This window comes from Scyliorhinus torazame, chromosome 9, assembly GCF_047496885.1.
Source record: "Scyliorhinus torazame isolate Kashiwa2021f chromosome 9, sScyTor2.1, whole genome shotgun sequence".
Taxonomy (NCBI): domain Eukaryota; kingdom Metazoa; phylum Chordata; class Chondrichthyes; order Carcharhiniformes; family Scyliorhinidae; genus Scyliorhinus; species Scyliorhinus torazame.
In genome coordinates, this window is record NC_092715.1 from 187,334,351 (window position 1) to 187,359,356 (window position 25,006).

At 47.4% G+C, this 25,006-nt stretch overlaps 1 protein-coding gene and 1 long non-coding RNA gene across 2 annotated transcripts in view; one reads left to right on the top strand and one right to left on the bottom strand.

The window, feature by feature from the left end:
• The window catches only part of LOC140429640 (uncharacterized), a 55,038-nt gene extending 50,723 nt beyond the window's left edge, over positions 1 to 4,315 (top strand). The window contains exons 3-4 of the long non-coding RNA XR_011949151.1: positions 3,419 to 3,561; positions 3,680 to 4,315. This is a non-coding gene — a long non-coding RNA (uncharacterized lncRNA). The remainder of the gene's footprint in view (positions 1 to 3,418; positions 3,562 to 3,679) is intronic.
• glis3 (GLIS family zinc finger 3) overlaps positions 1 to 25,006 on the bottom strand; it is an 896,860-nt gene that overhangs the window by 491,060 nt on the left and 380,794 nt on the right. The window lies entirely within an intron of this gene.

Genomic DNA, 25,006 nt, shown 5'->3' on the forward strand with positions numbered 1-25,006 from the left:
CAGTCAAATATTGGCATACATGGTAGATCAGTTCCCCCTGTGGTACAATATATAAAGCATCAATTAGCTGCCTATAAACAACTGACTATTTGATCAAACCTCTTGGAAGGACACATTTTATCCTGTGTAAATATGCGCATAAGACAAATTCTGAGTTATTTCCATTAACTGCCTTGATTAAAAAAATAAATAAACACGGATAGTTCTGTACACAACTTTTGTGTGTTTTTCACATGCTTCTGTTTTGATTGTTGGCTAGTGGATCAATATGTTTCGTAGAACAGTATTGGGAAATGCTCATCAATACCACTTTGGCATTTATTAAAATCGATCTCTGCATTGTGGTAGTTACCACTGAACAAACTTACATGGCCTTGGAGAAGATCTACGATTTCGGATTGGTACAGACTTTTCCACTTTAATAGCTGTGCTTGTCCAATTAAAGCAAGACTGGTGCAGCTTTCTAAAAATGCAATGTTTTACTCTCCTCAATACTGCTTCTAATACCAAAAAAAACTAGAGTTCCAATTCTATAATTGAAATAATTTTTGTGCATATGCAGTAGAAGGAAAATCCAAGAAATTACTGTTGACAGCAGTGGGCAAAGCTTAATACAATCGTGTGGCTGTATTTTTCTGCTATTTGTAACACACGTTATTGATGCCCTTATTTTAAATTGGCCTGTCAAAATAACAAAGGTGTATGAATCAATAGCATGATGTTTGCCCACAAATGTCACCAACAGTGACAAGTACATTTGATATAGGCAATATTTATGGGCTACATCTGTGAACAGTGTTGCCAATTAATAAATATAACACTACAGATACAGGTAGGTTCACATGAAGCAATACTATTAAGTGCCTAAAAGATAATTATGCTGCACACATCACATACAAGTTTTGGGAATCTAATTCTCCACAGTTTGGCTGAAAAATAGTGGCCTTGTTTTGTGGCAGGAATACTGATGATGCTTACAGAATTCATCATTATTAAGGAGTAAATCAGGCAGCATTATCAGACATCTGCTCTGCACAGTTTAACATGCTCACGTTGCCTTGCCCCTGCTCAAGCATTGTTACAGCAACAGCAGCAACTTGAATTTATATGACGCATTTAACATAATAAAGCATCCCAAGGCATTTCACCAAGGCATTGAAAAATATATGGGCACAGAACCACTTAAGGAGATGTTAGGGCAGATGACCTAAAGTGTGGTCAAATAGTTGACTTTATTGAGTGTATTAAAGGAAAATAAAATTTTAGGGCGAGAATTCCAGACCTTAGGGCCTAGGCAACTGAAGGGACAGCCACGAATGCTGGATTAACTAAAATTGAGGTTGCTGATGAGATTGGCATTAGAGGAGCACAGATATCTCAGAGGATTGCAGTGCGAGAGGAGATTACAAAGGTAAGGAGAGGTGAGGCCATGGGGAGATTTGAAAACAAGAATGAAATCAGTGAGTTTGGGGGGAATTCATGAATAGCATTTGGTGCAAGTCAAGTTTATGGAGGATAGAATGTGGGAGGCAGTCAGGAGTGCATTAGAAAAGTCAAGTCTGGAGATAACAAGGGTCTGATTGTGTGTTTCAGCAAGAGGCAAACTCAGATGATGTTAAGGAGATAGTGGTCTTAGTGACAGTGCGAATATGTGATTGAAATCCCATCTCAGGGTCAAATATGAAAACAAGATTGCAAACAGACTCACCCGCCCTAAATTGAGAAGGATAGAGTCAATGGTTAGGGATTGGAATTTGAGTCACGATTTGAAGAAAAAGGCAATATTTATTTGGAAGATAGTTCTGCTGCTCTGAGGGGCAGCACACAGAGGAGAAATAGGCGAGATCCAGGGATAGATCCCTAAGGGACACCAGTGGGAACAGTACATGAATAGGTAGAAAAGCCATGTTGAGGATTTTCTGGCTACAATCAGATAGAGAAAAATGGAACCAGCTGAGTACAGTGCTACCCAGCTGACTATCAGTGGAGAAGCATTAGAGGAGGATAATGCGACTAACTGTGAAATATTGCAGACAGATTGAGATGGATGACAAGGGCTAGTTTGGCGTGGTCATGGAATGTCATCTGTGACTTTCAGAAGAACCATTTCTGTGGCAGGGCGGAAACTTGATGGAAGAGATTGAACATGAAGTTCTGGGAAAGATGGGCGCAAATTTGGGACACTTAGCATCAAATAAAGAGAGGACACAAAGTTGCTGTGTTTGGCCGTCGGGGCCAAAGTTTCCTTCCTCGGTAGAGGAAGTCCATTATTCCTGGGAAGTGTAATGGTTTTGCAATTTCTGGAAAGCTGAAATCTAGAAGTTGCAGTATGGTTGATCGGGCTCCGGCAGAGTCCATACTGGTTGTCCCAAAGTTCCAGTTCTTAGGGTGGCAGGCAGTTTACTTGTTTGCAATGGTTTCTTGCTCGCAAAATGTAATCACAGGCGTGAATCAAGGAGTTAACACTTTTTGTCCCCATGCATAAAATGAACAGGTAGTTGCAGGCAAATTGTGAATAGAAATGCATTTCATGATAGACCTTCCCAGTCACAGACTGGCTTCTCTACCTGCTTTCATGCATTTGCAACTCCAGCTTTACCATCAGTACCCCTAAATCTCTCCATACCAGCAATCCACCCCCTACTCTGACTGCAGGCACTTCCCTTCCCACATCCCAGCTCCACAGTCCCACTGAACTTTGCTCCCCTCCATCAAGTGCTTTTAATATTGCTGGGGAATGGGGGGATTTGGAGCAGAGGTGGGGGAGCTAGACTGGGAAAGGAGCTGAAGATGTAGGGGCTGATCTTGGGAAGTTGGGGTGTGTGGTGCAAGCCCAGAGGAGTGAGAGTGGAGAGCTGGAGGTGGCAAGGGTGACAGGGTGGGCAGAGGAAAAGGAACTGGGATACCAGGGTTAGGGGATGAAGAGGATTAGGGGCCATTCATATCCAAGGACAACTTGTTAAAACTGTTATAAAGTATTTAAATGATTAATAACGTTTCATGTTAAATGTCTTAACTGTTTGAAAATCTTTTTTAAAAATTATCTGCCATTGAGCTTAAGACTGACCTCAAGGGTGTGCCTTCAGTGTCTGGTGTCAAAAGGGCTTTTCCAGCAACTCTGGAACCATCACAGTTTGTATTATGTCAGTCCTGCTACATGGAGAAGTGGATGTTTTTGCTGCCGACATACCCACTAAACATGGCAGCAAATCAAGGTTTCCCCTTGAAAGTGTGAATGCATTTTCAACAGAAAACTATCAAATTACCTGTCGCTGGCACTGAAATTTATTTTCACAAGTGTGTTGTGTCATTTCTTCAAATTTTATTTATTGTTGAGATATATAAAAAATACTTATCCAATTTTTATGCTTTGATTTATCCTTTCCTGGCCATAATTTGATCCTGGCATCAACTATAGGGGGTCGCCAGAGCCCAGCAACAGTGATGTCATCAAACAGGCTAAGCAGCCAATCACATTGAAGGCTTTTCACAGACTGCAAACCAGGAAGCAAAATGCAATGATTATCCTTCACGTTTTGCACAAATCATTGTACAAAGAAGGTAAAGAAAGCTTGGAACATTAAGATAGATGTTTAAGTATCATAAAAAAACTTAAAGGCGAATGGAATATTTGTCAAAACAAAATGATTGTTCTACAAATATAAAATTTGTTTTCCAGGGCCAAAGAGGCTGTTCAGCAATTATGAAGCTCGTACATCGTTGAAAACCCAGTGACTTTGTAAAGGGTTTCACAGCAAAGATCAATACCACAACAGTTGAAGTTTATGTCAATTTAATTGATTTCTGAGATTTCCAACTGTGTGGACTTCAAAGAGTGCCCTGTGGAGGAGCTGAAAATCACTGAAATCAACTTCTGATTTTCCATATTTAACTGCACATCTGCGGATACCAGAAATTGCTATTGATGAATGTAATAGAAAATAGTTAGTTCAAATATTAGTTACAGTAATGTAGATGTGGATCAGTCTAATAGTAGTGAGTTCACAAAGGACAAAGGAATTCAGAAAGCATGGCAAGGATGGGGAAAAGGATGCTGGGTAACAAGAGGCCCAGGGTTAAGGAATGCAAAGTGAGCCAATCAGGATGTATGGCCAGGTCAGGAGGGGTATAGGATGACCTATGGGAATCTTGTATGTGAAACTTGATGCCATTTGAATGTATTTGCAGAGATCTCTTTGTCTCCGATCTCACTTGGTTCCAGGAGGGTTCCAGAAGACAGCTTCTGTGTTCTGAATCTCTGTGGAGCGAGTCAGCCTTGCAAGTTGGTTAAAATAAATAATACTATACCTACAAATCCATCTCGAGTTTTATTGAGGCCAGACTGACGGGTAAAGAATTCAATATTGTCACTATCAGCTTCACAATTGTTATGGCAGTGAATGTCGACAGTTTTGCTGCCATTACACATGCAGAATCCAGACTAATACAATACTTTTTTTTTCCGTCTCTTTCAACCCTCTCTCTTAATCTCTTCTTTCTTCGCCTCTTTTATTTTGCTTTCTCCACTTAATTTTACATTGAATTACATCTTCTAGCTTACACTTAGGCTTTCCATGTCTCAGGCAGGATTCTTCAATGGCGTTGCTTGCCCTGATCATAAAGGTCCCATATCCCCAGTACAGACTGCTGCATTGTATCAGACTCTTGATAACTGCAACTCAGGCAGACAGTTCTTAAATTTGGCTCTTGTAGTAGCTATGAACACAGGGAAACCTGTGGAAAGTTACTATCAATAGGAAAGAAACATTGAGTATAATAATTCTTAGCATTAAAAAATGTTGAACAACATTAATATCAATCTGGGTTAGAAAATTGGAAAACTTCCCATTTGATTAAAAAATTGTCTTCAACACTGATTTCACTATACTGGCCATGCTTTGCCCTGCAGATTATTATTTGATATATTAACAAAGCCGCATCACAATCCTTAATTCTTCAGTGCACAGATTAGTGCACATCAGTATCAGAAGGCAAGTTGACCACGGCAGTCTGCTTTAATGCAAAATGATGCAAAATCACACAGTGATCAGTAAGATCACTCTTGCAATTTGTTACGATCCCAGTTAATGTTATAACAGGACAGGAAGGTCCAAGAATGGAACCGTGGTTCAAAAGGCTGCAACTTTTCTTTTCGAAAACATGGAGGTACAGAATCACAGGACTGCTAATTAGTTTTAACAACAAAAAGCATTTATTAAACATGAAAAGTTGGATTGTAAAATAATACTCCTTTACTCCCTTCTTAGCCTAACAAACACACTGATTTAAAGTTTAACATGGATTACAAAGTACATCATAAGCTACAATGGTCTCATGAACACAAATGTCCAATTTAAGCACACAAGGTGACTGTGGTCTAATACACACTCCACTCTGAACCCAAGTTAATGGGTGACGAAGTGCTCCCTCCAGCGGGAAAACCAAAGTGATTCCCGCTGGTGCTAGGAATGACCCCGATGTGCCATGCTGTGGCGCTTGGAAATTATTTTTAGCTGAATTGGCTTTCCCATGCCATTCAATGGCACACAATGGTCCACGCTGCAAGGGAAAGGGCGGGACCTAATCTCTCTGACAGGTCCCGCACCTCTAAGATCAGAGCGCCAATTTTTAAAGGGCACTCTGATTTCAAAAAAGTACTTCAGCTAGCCCCCCACCCATCTCCCACCAGATCGCTGGCAGGGCACTACACTCACCCCCTACTACCACTGCCACCCAACTCACTGACAAGGACTTAAGAACCCCTTTCAGACCCCTAGACGCCTTTTTCAGCCACCGCCCCACTCTACCCCCAGTACTCCCTTCATGCCTCGCCCCTTGGCAGTGCCAACCTAGCACCTTGCAGTCTGAGGGATGGCAAGGTGGTTAAGTAACCTCCCAACAATTGCCACCAGGGTTGCGAGGGGTCCTTCATGGGAGGTGGGGTCAGGGGAGCTTGTGCTGGATGGGCTGGGGGGGGCTCAGGTCAAGGGTCTTTTCTGGGATGCAGGTCATTTGGCTGCACTCCCTGGGACAGGAAAAGATTACAAATGGAGGTCATGATAGAGCTGCATAGAACTTTGGTGAGGCCACAGCTGGAGTACATGGTGTAATTCTGGTCGCCACATTATAGGAAGGATGTAATTGCACTGGAGGGGGTGCAGAGAAGATTCACCAGAATGGTACCTGGGATGGAACATGTAAGTTATGAAGAGAGGTTGGATAGGCTTGGGTTGTTTTCTTTGGAGCAGAGAAGACTGAGGGGTGACCTGATTGAGGTAGACAAATTATGAGGAGCTTGGACAGGGTGGATAGGGTAAAGCTGTTCCCTTTAATTGAAGGGTCAGTTACGAGGGGACATAAGTTCAAAATGAGGGGTGGGGGGTTTAGGGGGTATTTGAGTAAAACCTTGTTGCCCAGAGTGTGGTGATGGTCTGGCATGCACTGCCTGGGAGGGTGGTGGAGGCGGGATGCTTCATATCCTTTAAAAAGGTACCTGAATGAGTACTTTGCACGCCATAACATTCAAGGCTATGGGCCAAGTGCTGGCAAATGGCATTAGGTGGGCAAGTCAGGGCCTTTCATGCGTTCATGCAGTCTCCATGGGCCGAAGGGCCTCTTCTGCACTGTAGTATTCTGTGATTCTGATTCTGACCTGCTCTCCACTGGGAAAGGAGGGACCAACTCCACCAAATACGGGAGCATGGAGACAAGGGCAGTCACCTACTGGCTCACCAGCTGAGAAAGCAGCAGGCACGACGGAAATAGCGCAGGTGAGCGATGGGAATGGCAGGCTAGTCGCAGCGCCAAATTAGATCAATGAGGCCTTTGCGACCTTCTACTGGGAGCTGTACCCCTCTGAGCCCCTGGAGGGAGACTCGAAAATGAAACGGTTTGTCGATGGGCTGGACATACCAGTTATGGGGGAGGAAAAGAAACAGGGTGTGGGAGGCTATATTAGGGGTATCGCGGTACCTAGGTGGGATGTACCTTATACTGTAGTATGAGTGATGGAACCTGCCTGCTGGTTCCGCCCAGCAGGCGGAGCATAAGGGTCTGTGTTTCACCCACAGCAGTCATTCTGTACCGGAGCTGCTGGGGTAACTACTTGTTCATTAAAGCCTTCAATTGGACTACAATCTCGCTTCAGTAGTGATTGATCGTGCATCACAGGGACTGGTACCAGTGGTATGTCTGGGGGAGGTCATGGAGAGCATCAACTCCATGCAGTTGGGAAAGGCACTGGGTCCAGACGGGTTCCTGGTGGACTTCTATAAAAATGATTGTGGCAGCACTGGCCCTGATTCGCTGTTGAGCGGGGCCCTGCCTTCCATGCTGGCACAGGCCTCAATATCGCTGATCTCAAAAAAGGCACAGACCCAATGGAGCGTGAGTCATACAGACCCATCTCACCCCTGAACAGTGATGCTAAAGTCCTGGCGAAGCCCCTGGCGCATTGCATGCCAGAGTAGTCGTGGAAGATCAGACTGATTTGTCAAGTGCAGACAGCTAATGGCGATCCAAGTAGCCCACGATTGGACATGGATCCATAAGTGGAATGTGTTGAGCCGAGTGAAAGAGGTGAAGAGAGACTTGTGGAGATGGGACTTGCTCCCGCTCTCCCTGGTGGGAAAAGTGCAGATAATAAAAATTAGTGTGTGCCAAGATTCCTCCCAATCTTCATTTCCTCGGCCTTCTTCACCAAGATAGATAAACTAAAAGAGTGAAAGCGCCAGAGGCAGAATAGGAGTGAATGGAGGAGACCTCCTGTATGGGGACATCTCTTTGAACACTGGCCACGGCCCCACTCCCATTTCCCCCAGCCAAGTACTCTAGAGACCCAGTGGTGGTGGCCATGCAAAGGACCTGGAAACAGCTCAGGCACCATTTTAATCTTGGTGGAATGTCTGCTATGGCCCCCATCTGCAAATAACATAAACCACCTCCTTTAAGATGTGGAGACAGGATGAAGGGGTACTGATAGTAGGGCACCTCAAAGTAGACGGCAGAGTAACCGCTCTGGGGGGACCTAACAGAAAAGCTCCAGCTCTCAAAAGGCAACAAGCTTCAAAGCCTGCAACTGAGGAACTTCCTCTGCAAGGAGACCGCAATGTTCCCCCAACTACCCGGACACGCCCTATTGGACAGACTGCTAGCATCGGGCGAGTTAGGGGATAGTAACAGTGTCGACACATACAGACGACTGCTAGAGAAGGTAAGGGCCCAGCTGGTTGAGACACGGGAAAAGTGGGAGGAGGAGCTGGGCCTGGAGATAGGGGGAGGACTCTGGATCAAAGCACTGCGTAGGGCAAACTCCACCTCATGCGCAGGGCTAGAGCCTATCACAGCTATGGGCGGCATGGTAGTACAGTGGTTAGCACTGTTGCTTCACAGTTTATGGAGGATAGAATGTGGGAGGGCAGCCAGGAGTGCATTAGAAAGTCAAGGGTCTGATTTCGTGTTTCAACCAGAAGGTGGCACGGTAGCGCAGTGGTTAGCACTGTTGCTTCACAGCGCCACAGTCCTAGGTTTGAATCCCAGCTTGGGTCACTGTCTGTGCGGAGTCTGCAGATTCTCCCCATGCCTGCGTGGGTTTCTTCCGGGTGCTCCGGTTTCCTCCCATAAGTCCTGAATGATGTGTTTGTTAGGTGGATTGGACATTCTGGATTCGACCTCTGTGTACCCGAACAGGCGCCAGACGACTAGGGACATTTCACAGTAACTTCATTGCAGTGTTAATGTAAGCCTACTTGGGGCAAGAATAAAGATTATAAAGATAGTGCACAGGGCGCACTTGACCAGAACACGCATGAGCAGGTTATTTCTGGAGGTGGAAGACAAATGTGAATGGTGCCAGGGAGTCACAGCCAACCACACCCACATGTTCTGGGCCTGTCCCAAACTTGTCGGGTACTGGACCACCTTTTTTGAAGCCATGTCCAGGGTTGTGGGAGTGAGGGTGGAGCCATGCCCACTGGTGACGGTCTTCGGGGTTGTCATGATATTCAAACACACACATCATGATAGACAGACTAACAGACAAATCAGCACACATGACACGACAGCCAATCACAGACAAGGACAGAGACAGTATAAGAGAAGAAACACGACACCTGGTGGCCAGTAGATCTGGAGACCAGGAGAAGGACAGGACCTGATTAACATCACACACAGGGAGTCACCACGTGCAGAGTATCAAGACAGAACTGTAAATAACAAGTTGAAATAAAACAGCGTTGTACCAAATACAACCGTGTTGTTTCATCTGCTCCTCAGAACACCCAACACCACATGGTACAGGAGTGGATCGATACCTGCCGGCATACCCCAGCGTACAGAGACAACCAGCAATACCCAGGCAAGATGTACGAGCTCCCGGTTCCGCAGCCGCTCCAGTGCCACGGGGATCTCCGCGAAAACTGGCAGCGATTCCGGCAAGCGTTTGAATTCTTCCTGGTGGCAGCCGAACTCAAAGACCTGGCCGATGATGAAAAAATAGCGTTTCTCCTCACCATCGCCGGTGCAAGAGCAGAAGAAATCTTCAAAAATTCAAGTTCTCCAAGGGGCAAAACAGATACGATTTCCAGGCAGTCCTGGACAAATTCGCCAAATACTGTGAAGCAAACACACTCCAATCGGCAAGGAAAGGTAAGAAAAGTGGCAGTACTCACCTGGTGGCCGGGATCCCGGAGGCCGAAATCCCGGACCTGAGAGAGATTTGGGTCGAGTTCGGCGGCCATCTTGCTAATGGTATTACACTAGCACAGTTGCGCGAGAAGTGTGCAGAACCGGAAGTTTTGTCTGCGCATGCGCGAGACGCTGCGCATGCGCAAACAAGAAAACGGCCATCGGTAAAGGAACAGTGATCTGCACATGCGCAATCGCTTCCTCCGTGCTACGTCACGCGCGTCATGACATCAGAGGCCCCAGACCGCACCAATTTAAAGGGGAAACATCCCAAATCCAATTTAAAGGGGAAACGTCCCAAATCAAAAAAACAAAAATCTGTTAAAGCTGTAAAACAACCTTTCTTCACCTGGAATGACAGCACAATGCCTCAAATTGAACCAGGAAATGAATTTAACCTCCGAAGAACCCTGCAACAAGCAGTTACCTACGCACAAACCGATGATTCCGACCTTGAATACTTCGATACCGATCTTTACATTTTTTCTGGACCTCGCAAGCCCAATGACAGCTCCGTGGTCCAATACGACAATGACTCGGACGAACCTTTTGTGTTCAACATTGGCGACCCCCACGTTGAATCTGACGCAGATGTTAGTCCACAGGGCAGCTATATTCTGTCAGGTAAGAAGGGATGGAGGCTAGGCCAGTTGCATGCTCCTCCTGTAGGATGTGGGTGGTGAGGGATACCACCGGTGTCCCCGCTGACTATACCTGCGGGAAGTGCACCCAACTTCAGCTCCTCAAAGACCGTGTTAGGGAACTGGAGCTGAAGCTGGATGAACTTCGGATCATCCGGGAGGCAGAGGGGGTGATTGAGAAGAGTTACAAGGAGGTAACCACACCCAAGGTACAGGACAAGAATAGCTGTGTTACAGTCAGGGGGAAAAAAACAAACAGGCAGACAGTGCAGGGATCCCTGATGGCCGTTCCCCTTCAAAACAAGTATACCGTTTTGGATGCTGTTGGGGGGGGATGACCTACCGGGGGAAGGCCCTAGCGGCCAGGTCTCTGGCACTGAGTCTGGCTCTGGGGCTCAGAAGGGAAGGGGGCAGAATAGAAAAGCAATAGTTGTAGGAGATTCAATGGTTAGGGGAATAGATAGGAGATTCTGTGGTCGCGAGCGAGACTCCCGGAAGGTATGTTGCCTCCCGGGTGCCAGGGCCAGGGATGTCTCGGATCGTGTCTTCAGGATCCTTAAGGGGGAGGGTGAGCAGCCAGAAGTCGTGGTGCACATTGGCACCAACGACATAGGTAGGAAAAGGGGTGTGGAGGTAATAAACAAGTTTAGGGAGTTAGGCTGGAAGTTAAAAGCCAGGACAGACAGAGTTGTCATCTCTGGTTTGTTGCCGGTGCCACCTGATAGCGAGGCTAGGAATAGGGAGAGAGTGCAGTTGAACACGTGGCTGCAGGAATGGTGTAGGAGGGAGGGCTTCAGGTATTTGGATAATTGGAGCGCATTCTGGGGAAGGTGGGACCTGTACAAGCAGGACGGGTTGCATCTGAACCAGAGGGGCACCAATATCCTGGGAGGGAGGTTTTCTAGTACTCTTCGGGAGGGTTTAAACTAATTTGGCAGGGGAATGGGAACCGGATTTGTAGTCCAGCAACTAAGGTAGCCGATATTCAGGACGCCAAAGCATGTAGTGAGGCAGTGGGGAAGGGAACACTGACAAAGGAGAGTACTTGCAGGCACGGAGATGGGTTGAAGTGTGTATACTTCAACGCAAGAAGCATCAGGAATAAGGTGGGTGAACTTAAGGCATGGATCGGTACTTGGGACTACGATGTGGTGGCCATCACGGAAACTTGGATAGAAGAGGGGCAGAAATGGTTGTTGGAGGTCCCTGGTTATAGATGTTTCAATAAGATTAGGGAGGGTGGTAAAAGAGGCAGGGGGGGGGGGGGGTATTATTAATTAGAGATAGTATAACAGCTGCAGAAAGGCAGTTCGAGGAGTATCACCCTATTGAGGTAGTATGGGTTGAAGTCAGAAATAGGAAAGGAGCAGTCACCTTGTTAGGAGTTTTCTATAGGCCCCCCAATAGTAGCAGAGATGTGGAGGAACAGATTGGGAAACAGATTTTGGAAAGGTGCAGAAGTCATAGGGTAGTAGTCATGGGCGACTTTAACTTCCCAAATATTGAGTGGAAACTCTTTAGATCAAATAGTTTGGATGGGGTGGTGTTTGTGCAGTGTGTCCAGGAAGCTTTTCTAACACAGTATGTAGATTGTCCGACCAGAGGAGGGGCAATATTGGATTTCGTACTGGGTAATGAACCAGGGCAAGTGATAGATCTGTTAGTGGGGGAGCATTTTGGAGATAGTGACCACAATTCTGTGACTTTCACTTTAGTAATGGAGAGGGATAGGTACGTGCAACAGGGCAAGGTTTACAATTGGGGGAAGGGTAAATACGATGTTGTCAGACAAGAATTGAAGTGCATAAGTTGGGAACATAGGCTGTCAGGGAAGGACACAAGTGAAATGTGGAACTTGTTCAAGGAACAGGTGCTACGTGTCCTTGATATGTATGTCCCTGTCAGGCAGGGAAGAGATGGTCGAGTGAGGGAACCATGGTTGACAAGAGAGGTTGAATGTCTTGTTAAGAGGAAAAAGGAGACTTATGTAAGGCTGAGGAAACAAGGTTCAGACAGGGCATTGGAGGGATACAAGATAGCCAGGAGGGAACTGCAGAAAGGGATTAGGAGAGCTAAGAGAGGGCATGAACAATCTTTGGCGGGTAGGATCAAGGAAAACCCCAAGGCCTTTTACACATATGTGAGAAATATGAGAATGACTAGAGCGAGGGTAGGTCTGATCAAGGACAGTAGCGGGAGATTGTGTATTGAGTCTGAAGAGATAGGAGAGGTCTTGAACGAGTACTTTTCTTCTGTATTTACAAATGAGAGGGGCGATATTGTTGGAGAGGACAGTGTGAAACAGATTGGTAAGCTCGAGGAAATACTTGTTAGGAAGGAAGATGTGTTGGGCATTTTGAAAAACTTGAGGATAGACAAGTCCCCCGGGCCTGACGGGATATATCCAAGGATTCTATGGGAAGCAAGAGATGAAATTGCAGAGCCGTTGGCAATGATCTTTTCGTCCTCACTGTCAACAGGGGTGGTACCAGGGGATTGGAGAGTGGCGAATGTCGTGCCCCTGTTCAAAAAAGGGACTAGGGATAACCCTGGGAATTACAGGCCAGTTAGTCTTACTTCGGTGGTAGGCAAAGTAATGGAAAGGGTACTGAAGGATAGGATTTCTGAGCATCTGGAAAGACACTGCTTGATTAGGGATAGTCAGCACGGATTTGTGAGGGGTAGGTCTTGCCTTACAAGTCTTATTGAATTCTTTGAGGAGGTGACCAAGCATGTGGATGAAGGTAAAGCAGTGGATGTAGTGTACATGGATTTTAGTAAGGCATTTGATAAGGTTCCCCATGGTAGGCTTATGCAGAAAGTAAGGAGGCATGGGATAGTGGGAAATTTGGCCAGTTGGATAACGAACTGGCTAACCGATAGAAGTCAGAGAGTGGTGGTGGATGGTAAATATTCAGCCTGGATCCCAGTTACCAGTGGCGTACCGCAGGGATCAGTTCTGGGTCCTCTGCTGTTTGTGATTTTCATTAATGACTTGGATGAGGGAGTTGAAGGGTGGGTCAGTAAATTTGCAGACGATACGAAGATTGGTGGAGTTGTGGATAGTGAGGAGGGCTGTTGGTGGTGGATGGTAAATATTCAGCCTGGATCCCAGTTACCAGTGGCGTACCGCAGGGATCAGTTCTGGGTCCTCTGCTGTTTGTGATTTTCATTAATGACTTGGATGAGGGAGTTGAAGGGTGGGTCAGTAAATTTGCAGACGATACGAAGATTGGTGGAGTTGTGGATAGTGAGGAGGGCTGTTGTCGGCTGCAAAGAGACATAGATAGGATGCAGAGCTGGGCAGACAAGTGGCAGATGGAGTTTAACCCTGAAAAGTGTCAGCTTGTCCATTTTGGAAGGACAAATATGAATGTGGAATACAGGGTTAACGGTAGAGTTCTTGGCAATGTGGAGGAGCAGAGAGATCTTGGGGTCTATGTTCATACATCTTTGAAAGTTACCACTCAAGTGGATAGAGCTGTGAAGAAGGCCTATGGTGTGCTCGCGTTCATTAACAGAGGGATTGAATTTAAGAGCCGTGAGGTGATGATGCAGCTGTACAAAACTTTGGTAAGGCCACATTTGGAGTACTGTGTACAATTCTGGTCGCCTCATTTTAGGAAGGATGTGGAAGCTTTGGAAAAGGTGCAAAGAAGATTTACCAGGATGTTGCCTGGAATGGAGAGTAGGTCTTACGAGGAAAGGTTGAGGGTGCTAGGCCTTTTCTCATTAGAACGGAGAAGGATGAGGGGCGACTTGATAGAGGTTTATAAGATGATCAGGGGAATAGATAGAGTAGACAGTCAGAGACTTTTTCCCCGGGTGGAACAAACCATTACAAGGGGACATAAATTTAAGGTGAAAGGTGGAAGATATAGGAGGGATATCAGAGGTAGGTTCTTTACCCAGAGAGTAGTGGGGGCATGGAATGCACTGCCTGTGGAAGTAGTTGAGTCGGAAACATTAGGGACCTTCAAGCAGCTATTGGATAGGTACATGGATTACGGTAAAATGATATAGTGTAGATTTATTTGTTCTTAAGTGCAGCATGGTAGCATTGTGGATAGCACAATGCTTCACAGCTCCAGGGTCCCAGGTTCGATTCCGGCTTGGGTCACTGTCTGTGCGGAGTCTGCACGTCCTCCCCGTGTCTGCGTGGGTTTCCTCCGGGTGCTCCGGTTTCCTCCCACAGTCCAAAGATGTGCAGGTTAGGTGAATTGGCCAATGATAAATTGCCCTTAATGTCCAAAATTGCCCTTTGTGTTGGGTGGAGGTGTTGAGTTTGGGTGGGGTGCTCTTTCTGGGAGCCGGTGCGGACTCGGGGGGCCGGGTGGCCTCCTTCTGCACTGTAAATTCAATGATAATCTATGATTAATCTAGGACAAAGGTTCGGCACAACATCGTGGGCCGAAGGGCCTGTTCTGTGCTGTATTTTCTATGTTCTATGCGGATTCTCTTTTCGGATTTGAGGATCTTCAACCCAGCAGATATGACGTCCCAACTCATCAGTGCAGGATGATGCTGCAGCCTGAAATTAAGAGACAGAGAGCGGTACAAGCCCACAGAGAGCGGCCTGCTGCCACACAGAGCGTGGTCCACGTCCCGCTCAGCGTTCCCGACTCTATGAAAGAAGACATGCAAGACTCCACACCCCAGTCCTTGCAGGAACAAGAAGTGACTCCAGTATCACAAGACTCCACAGCAAGCTCGTGGACAGACTCCACAATGGCAGAAACGCATGACTCCGATGCGCAGTCCTTGCAGGAACAAGACCATGAGGGTCTAGCAACCTCCTCTGACCAACTAGCGGCAGACGATGCAAGTCTGCCATGCTCACGTAAACAGCAAGAAGGCTATAACAGTCTACCATGCTCCACTGCACAGCAGGACGACCATGACGGTCTCTCGTGCTACAATGACGGGCACAGCGCTGATGACTGTTCAAGCCCAAATGAACACAAGCCAAAGGAATCGCCTCTTCCAAGCCCGAATAAAAAAGGATTATGCGCTGACCTTCAGGATCATTATCGCCGAAGAGATATTAATAATGCTGCACAGTCACAGAAGGATGCTGAGGATTTGCTAAAGAAATTACTTGTATGTCTAACTTGCAAGGAGCAGGCTGAGAATTGCCATTGTTTTAGTACGGATCGAAAAAATGGACAAGACATTGATCCTCATTTAATGGAAATAACACAACCTGAATCATATCTACAGCAGGGACAACTGTCTCCCTTCAACACAAAACCGCAAAGTCCCAAATTCAGAGGCCAGCAGTTAGTCAGTAATGACTCTTCAAACCCTGAGGGGAATATTAATCGCATTGAACCTATGCACACTCCACTGATAAATGAGCAGAACATTGGAGCAAGAATCCTGAGGACACCGACATCAAGTAGCCAGACAAAGCACTTAAAACCCGCAGCAGTTTCAAGTGAACCAATTGTGCTTTCCAGTGATGGTGAACATGCAGATAAGGTCAACCCGATTATCCATTGTACCACATTAACTCTAGAGAGTAAGCATTTATGTCTGGGGAGTAGAATGTGGGCAATTGAGAACAGTAAAAGAGAGACTGTGACTATGCCAGTCCCAGCAAAATCAGACCCAGAGACTATGAAGGCATGTACATTAGAAAAAGATACATATGAAGTAACTGAGAAGAAAATTGAAACGGACTGTTCTTTGGAAACTAGTACAATGACGAAAGAAACTTTGGATCCAACATTTGATGCCCTACATATGGGAGAAATTGAGGGAAATGAACAAGGTTCTGCAACGTCTGGGGGAAGATTTAAAATTCCAAAGAAGAAAAGCCCAAATGAAGGACAACGGCAAGACAATGACAGTCCACCGACATGGTTTGCACCACCAGATGAAAACTCTGATAATTTACCCAACCCTAGTGAACAGCAAGCAGCTACTGAGGATCTACCCACAGTATGTGAAACGAGTGACGACAGCATCCCACTTCCCATGCAAAAGGTGCAAAGTGACAGACCTCAGCTAGTGCGTACAGAGGCACTCGACGATCACGGTGAGACCACTGGTAACTACGGTGACAGCACACTACTTACACACTCAATTGCTCGAACCTCTCCACTAGTCAATGCATTCCTGCATGTTCCGACTCCAGAAGTGCAGCTTCAAGAAATCTCAGCTGACTTCAGTGAACCTGCTAAGACTCCGGACGGGGAGCATCAACAAAAAACAGACCAGACTCCAGATGGGGAGCAACCAAACGCCGACTCTGATTCACGTAAGCCAGACTTTAGTCCAGACAGGCAGTGTCGCAACCTCAGTGATGGCACGCTCAGGGTGACAGCAGATGCCACAATGTCAGGAGATGGATCACGTGACAATCACACTGAGTCAGCAAAAACAAGCAGCAGCAACAGTCCAAGAGGAATACACCAATTTACACCACAGCTATGTCCACACATTTGTTCCACACCGACAATGCGGCCAATGACAGCTCATGCCGGACAGACCCAGTATTCAAGCCTGTAGCAGCCAGCAGTCTATGCAGCATATTCTCAAACAGGCCAGCACTGCGGATTGCCCACTAATGGAATCAAGACCGAAGGAGGACTACCGCCAGCGCAATCTGCACTACAGACTGGATGCCTTAGTTACTGCCCAGGATTTGCTGCACCACAGCCTGGCCAGATAGCGTTTTCCTATCAGATGCAAGGTTCTAGTTTCACATCATCACCAGACATTGATGCGAGCAGCAATTCTGTCTCCAAAGCGACATGCTTCAACGCTTCTCAGCAGAATCACCCTTCCAGTACAGCATGTGGCCAGAACCAGCGTGCACAGTCTCATCCGACTTCAACATCTGGCACGTTCGTCACCTTGAATGATATTGTTGATGGTACCTCTTCAATGTCAACGACCCATCAGCTACAAGATGCCATCCGACGGCACCACCACAAACATAAAAAGAAAAGGACTCCACCTCGTTCCTGATACGCATGACAGATGGATCGGTGCGTAGGCGCAATCTGCGAGCCTTTCGCCTACTTCCACGCTCGCAACGGAACCACACACAGACGCCACGTCCTCCGATGGTTCCTGATAGTGACTTCGTGGAGCTGCCATACACGGTGCCACTTCTGTCGCCACCCGTGGCCAGGCTCGCACCTCAGCCGGTGGTTCTTGACTCAACCTTGAGGCGGTCAACCCGAATTCATCGCACACCTACTAGATTGGGCCTATGAGATTGTTCACACGTTAAAGTTTAGAAACTATTGTATTGTAACATGTTACTGTTTTATCATTCCAGATCTTGTTTGACCGGACCACACTTCAAAGTTTTTTCTTCTTGTTTTGTTATGGTACAACCTCGTTAGCATGACACACCCGACATCGCCCCATGTATATAGATACGCCACACGTACCTGCTGTAAATATCACGCACACACACATTTTTAGCTGCACTCAGGACACATTCATATTTATAACCACGTAGGCACATAATCTTGTAAAAAAAGGGGGATGTCATGATATTCAAACACACATATCATGATAGACAGACCAACAGACAAATCAGCACACATAACACGACAGCCAATCACAGACAAGGACAGAGACAGTATAAGAGAAGAAACACGACACCTGGTGGCCAGTAGATCTGGAGACCAGGACAAGGACAGGACCTGATTAACATCACACAGAGGGAGTCACCACGTGCAGAGTATCAAGACAGAACTGTAAATAGCAAGTTGAAATAAAACAGCGTTGTACCAAATACAACCGTGTTGGTTCACCTGCACCTCAGAACACCCAACACCACAGGGGTGTCTGAAGAGTCAGAGTTCTTCACAGGGCGAGGGGCAGACACCCTAAGCTTTGCCTCTCTGATCGCCTGCCAGAGACTCCTGCTTGGCTGGAAATCAACAGCACCACCCGAGGCCGCGGACTGGTTGACTGACTTGGCGGAATTCCTCAAATTGGAGAAAATAAAATTTGGCATCAGGCGTTTGGAAGGAGGCTTCCACAATACATGGAAACAACTCACCAGCCTCTTTGAGGACCTGTTCATGACCAGCAACTAACTTGAGGGCAGGGGGAGGGGGGGGGGGGGGGAAGCGGAGACCGAGCTAGACAGTGGAAAAGAAGAAGGGGGGGGATGGAGAAAGGGAAGCAACACTCAGGGCAGAGGAAGAAAGTACAGATGGACCAAACAGTCCTGGGGGAGAAAAAAACATTGATGCTAACATGACAACGAAAAGGTAATACCTCTGTGGCCTCAAACACTCCTGGTATGTTTTAATACCATGGGGCAACATGTATATAGTTAATAATATGGTTGTTGTAGCCGCCATTTGGAGTTTACTGTTGATATGCCTCGTGTTTCTGTATATGTTTCCTGTGTGTTCTTATCATTTCTGTTTTGTTATAAATACAAATTGAGATCAATAAAAGATACTTAAAATAAAGAACAGCTAACAGGAATTTATTATTTCCTTTATAATGAAGAAATATATTAGATTCAATTAAGTTGCAAGGGATAAATATAATTTATATTCTTGTAGTTCTCCAACAAATTTGTTAAGCAAAGCAGGGCATCTGCAAATCTCAAAATGGTTGCTATGGGGAATATTTTGCTCATGCAGAAGTTTTGAATTCCAGTTCATAATATGGTGTGCTCTTATGTTGCATTTAGCTTGAAATATCAGATGCACAAATATCACAAAGATATGCATCCGTTTTTGATACCACCTCTGGAACACACTATTAATGGTCTTGCCTCTGGGGGAAGAGTGAAATATTGTTTGGTAACCTCAACTCAACCTGCTACCAATTAGAAAAACTGACAGGATCTATGTAATACAGGTGTGCGAGATTTATTCAAGATGCCATAATTTGGCACCACTTGAGAATGAGTAACAATGCACTGCAGGTACTGTTGCATAAAGTTAATATAGAGAATAAATATTATCTAATGAGGTAGGTTTCAGTTTTATTAGGTGTGTCAGAAACATAGTTAACTTGCCGTCTGAAGAAAAACTAACTAGCACTAGTAACATCTGGTTCAATTTCCAGAGCCGATATTTCCACTTAATCTATAAATTCAACTATTTTTTTTTTAACTGGAGCTATTTTCTTTATTTTCAACTGATGAGGTATACCTGACTTTTAGGATGAGACTTTCACACAAAGAAATTGGGGACTAATCACTGCATGTTGTATCTGTCATAATATACACCAGTATATCATGGTGCAGACACACACTGATGGACACACAGTGGGACCAATCAACACACACAACACCGCAGCCAATCACCACTGAGAGCACATGCAATATAAAGACAGGGGGCATCAGAGTTCCCACTCATTCGAGTTGCAGTTAGTTAGGAGGTCAGAGATCACAGCCTGTAACACAGACATTCACCATGTGCGGTGTGCATCAACTGGTTAGGACAAGGCAAAGGTCTTTAGTTAAAGCTGGTATCGTATTCACCCACAGTCTGAGTATGTTTAAACAGTTAATGATTCAATAAAATAGTGTTGCACTATTTCAAGTGTTGCTGATCTGTATGTGATCCAGAACACCCAACACATCATGATACCAGGAGTTGAGGGATATTAGCACTTCTTAGACCTACCTGCAAGTGATCTGCCTTCCGCCAGCATTCCATCATCCTTCAACATGGACAACATCAGCCTGCCACCGCCACTCCGCATCGCCGGCAACCTTGGGGCCAACTGAAAGATTTTCAAACAGCGCTTCCAGCTCTTCCTCGAGACCACAGACAGCCTCAGATACCAGAAAGATTGCTCTTCCCCTCTCCACGGCCAGGGAGCATGCCATCCACATTTTCAACTCTCTCACATTTGCGGATGATGAAGATAAAACTAAGTTCAAGTCGGTCCTCCTCAAGTTTGACACTCATTGCAGCGTTGAGGTAAATGAAAGTTTTGAGCGCTACGTGTTCCAGCAGCGTTTGCAGTGTAAGGATGAACCTTACCAATCCTTTCTCACGCACCTCCGTATCCTTGCGCAGTCTTGCAGCTAAGGGCCCACCTCCGACTCCATGATACGCGACCAGATCGTTTTCGGTGTTCAGTCGGACCCCCTACGTCAGCAGCTCCTCAAAGTAAAGCAAATCACCCTCGCGACCGCCATCGAGACCTGTGTCTTACATGAAAACGCCACGAGTCGGTATTCCCATATACAAGCGGCTGAAATGGTGCGGCAAGGTCCACACGAGGCGCAACGGGTCCAAGTGATTGAGCACCTCCAGGGCCTCAGCCTGGATGAGGGCGGCCATTTTGTGTGCTTTACGCAGACCCCCGCGCTTGTGCGCACCAAACGAGGGGGCGGCGACATGGAGGAACGTAATGCGCAGGCGCGCACCACGCACGACCGCACTGCGCATGCGTTGTGGCGCAGCGAACGTGCTGACGTCACGACGTGCGCCACTGTGGCTCCGCCCATTTAAAGCGGCAATGCCCTGCAAAATCTCGACACTGCCTACCATGTGGCAGACTTGGCCACTATGCTGCCTTCTGCCGAGCAACTCAGCTTGCCACTTCATATCGCTTCAGCCAGCCTCGCAGGAATGTTCGGGCAATTCAACCCACGGTCACCGATTACGATGCGGACCTCCCACACAGCAGTGACACCGAGGACCCGAAGGCGCCTTTTCGAGTTGGTGTCGTAACGAAAAACAGACTGTCCCCGAAGCAAAGACACCAGCCGCTTTCGGTATACAGCATCGATCCAGACGATGAGTGGTGTGCCACCCTGACGGTCAACCGATCCCAAATACGATTCCGCCTGGACATTGGTGCCTCCGCCAATCTCATGGCGTGGTCTGACTTCCAAAGCCTTTGTGTCAAACCAGCCATCCTTCCATCAGCCTGCCAGCTATTGGGTTTTAATGGCAATGTCATTCCTGCTAGCAGCTCGTGCCAACTTGAAGTGACGCACAGGTCACGCAAAGCCATCCTTCCTTTCGGGATCGTGGGCTCCTCAAAAGACTCCCTGCTTGGCGCACAGGCTTGCAAGCTGTTGAACCTCGTTCAGAGAGTGCACTCTCTGATGACACGTCTGCCTTCCAGGATGCTGACTTCAGGGCGCAACTCAACGCCATCATCGACCAGCACCGCGACGTCTTCGAAGGCATGGACACGCTCCCATATACTTAGAAGATCCTACTCAAACAGAACGCCACGCCTGTGGTGCATGCACCTCGCCGGGTCCCAGCACCCCTTAAGGACCGCCTCAAGCAGCAGCTGCAGGACCACCAGGACCAAGGAGTGATCTCCAGAGATATGGAACCAACCGACTGGGTCAGTTCCATGGTGTGTGTAAAAAAGCCTTCCGGCGAGCTGAGAATTTGCACTGATCCCAAGGATCTGAACCGCAATATCATGAGGGAGCATTATCCAATTCCCAAGCGTGAAGAGATCACATGCGAGATGGCTCGCGCCAAGCTCTTCACCAAACTCGATGCCTCGAAAGGATTCTGGCAAATCCAGCTCGACAAATCCAGCAGGAAACTGTGTACATTTAATACCCCCTTTGGCAGATATTGTTACAACAGGATGCCGTTTGGGATCATATCTGCTTCAGAAGTGTTGCATAGGATCATGGAACAAATGATGGAAGGCATTGAAGGTGTTCGCGTCTATGTCGACGACATAATAATTTGGTCCACCACCCCGCAGGAGCATGTCAGTCACCTCCAGCGCGTGTTCGAACGCATACGTGAGGAAGGCCTACGCCTCAACAGAGCCAAATGCTCGTTTGGTCAGACAGAACTCAAGTTCCTAGGGGACCACATCTCCCAGTTGGGTGTGCGGCCGGATGCGGACAAGGTGGCTGCTATCACAGCCATGAAAACGCCAGAGGACAAGAAGGCGGTCCTCCGATTTCTGGGCATGGTCAACTTTTTGGGGAAGTTCATCCCTAACCTCGCCTCTCATACCACGGCTCTCAGGAACCGGGTCAGGAAGACGACAGACTTCCAATGGCTTCCTGCCACGAGCGCGAATGGAGAGAACTCAAAACCAAACTCACTACGGCCCCGGTCTTAGCTTTCTTTGATCCAGCAAAAGAGACCAAAATTTCGACCGATGCCAGCCAATCCGGCATTGGGGCAGTGCTCCTGCAACACGATGTGGCCTCATTTTGGTCCCCCGTTGCATATGCGTCATGCTCCATGACCCCCACGGAACAACACTATGCGCAGATAGAAAAGGGGTGCCTGGGCCTTCTGACCGGTGTCGTCAAGTTTCAAGATTATGTGTACGGCCTTCCTCAATTCACCGTCGAGACCGACCATCGCCCGCTGGTCAATATAATACACAAAGACTTGAACGACGTGACGCCTCGCCTCCAGCGTATTCTTCTCAAGCTCCGGCGATACGACTTCCAGCTTGTATACACCCCAGGCAAAGACCTCATCATTGCCGACGCTCTCTCCAGGGCTGTCAACACTCCATGTGACCCAGCGGGATTCGTCTGCCAGGTTGACGCCCATGTGGCCTTCGTGGCCTCCAATCTACCTGCCACGGATGAACGCCTCGTCCAAATTCGCCGCGAGACGGTGGCTGACCTTTTGCTACAACGTGTCATGCGCCACCTAACAGACGGGTGGCTCAAGGGCCAATGCCCGCAGTTCTATAACGTCAGAGATGATCTGGCGGTAGTAGATGGTGTTCTCCTGAAACTGGACCGCATTGTCATCCCGCATTGCATGCGCCAGCTCGTCTTGGAACAGCTACACGTGGGCCATCTTGGCGTGGAAAAGTGCCGCCGACGGGCCCGAGAGGCAGTGTACTGGCCCGGCATCAATGACGACATCGCCAACACAGTGCTCAACTGCCCCACTTGTCAGCGCTTCCAGCCGGCCCAACCACATGAGACCCTACAGCCCCATGAGTTGGTCACGTCCCCTTGGACCAATGTGGGCATCGACCTGTTCCACGCGCTGGGCAGGGACTACTTTTCAAACTACCTGGAGGGGTTACGTTTACACGACATCACTTCGTCTGCAGTCATCCGTGCCTGTAAGGACACCTTTGCTCGACACGGCATCCCACTCACTGTGATGTCAGACAATGGCCCCTGCTTCGCAAGCCAGGAATGGTCCAACTTTGCCAGGAGGTACAACTTTGTGTATGTGACATCCAATCCCCTGTACCCCCAATCCAACGGCAAAGCAGAGAAGGGCGTCCACATAGTCAAACGGCTCCTCTGCAAGGCTGACAATGCTGGGTCCAATTTCTACCTCGCCTTGCTGGCCGATCGCTCGGCCCCACTGTCGCCAGCCCAGCTGCTCATGGGTCGCACCCTGAGTACGACGGTGCCGTCTATTCATGTCTCAGACTTCGACCGCGTTCCGGTCCTTCAACGAATGCAGCTGTCTCGTGCACAGCACAAGGCGGCTCATGACTCCCGTGCAGCTGATCTCCCTGCTCTGGTTCCAGATGACAACGTCCGCGTCCATCTTCCGGATGGTGGCTGGTCTACAACCGCTGTGGTTCTTTGGCAGGTGGCCCCCTGCTCGTTCCTGGTTCATCTACCGGATGGCTCCATTCTGCGCCACAATCAACGTGCCCTTCGTCTCGTTCCGCGCTCACTACGTGATCCTCCACCATTGCCATGCCCTCCTGTTGACACTGACCTGGACTATGCAGAGATTCCGGTCACTCTGCATCCTCCTCACTCTAACGCAGTCCAGCCCGCTCCTCAGCCAACAGCTCCCGGCCCACCCTTGAGGCGGTCAACCACAATTTGTCGCCTACCTCAGAGACTTAATTTGTGAACTTTGTGGACTTATGAACTTTCTGATTTGTTCTGTTCTTCCGTTTAATCGTTCAAGTGGTTTGTATATCGTGTTCATCTCAGTATTCTTGTGACACACTGTTTTTCTGCACCAGGCACCTTCCCATGTAAATAGCTTAGTTTTCATGTACATAGTCCTGTAAATATTTCACACACACGTAGTCAGGAACATTCACCATACACTATTTATTGCCACGCAGGTACATTTTTCAGAAAAGGAGGGATGTCATAATATCCACCAGTATATCATGGTGCAGACACACACTGATGGACACACAGTGGGACCAATCAACACACACAACACTGCAGCCAATCACCAGTGAGAGCACACGCACTATAAAGACAGGGGGCATCATAGTTCCGGCTCATTCGAGTTGCAGTTAGCTAGGAAGACAGAGCTCACAGCCTGTAACATAGACATTCACCATGTGCTGAGTGCATCGACTGGTTAGCACAAGGCAAAGGTCTTTAGTTAAAGCTAGTATCATATTCACCCACAGTCTGAGTATGTTTAAACAGTTAATGATTCAATAAAATAGTGTTGCACTATTTCAAATGTTGGTGACCTGTATGTGATCCAGAACACCCAACACATCAGTATCTGAACAACACAGAAGCCCATCATCTTTCCTGCTATCTGCCAGCTGTTACTCAGTTGGCCGCACCGTAAGTTCTGAGTCAGAAAGTTGTGGGTTCAAGTCCCACTCGAAACCTGTAGCATAAAAATCAAGGCTGAGACTCCAGTGCAGTACGGAGGAGTGCTGTCTTGTTGGAAGTGCTGTCTTTTGGATGTGCTGATAAACTGTGGCCTCACTTGCCCTCTCATGTGGCTATAAAAGAGGCACCATGGCACTGCTTTGAAGAAGAGCAGTGG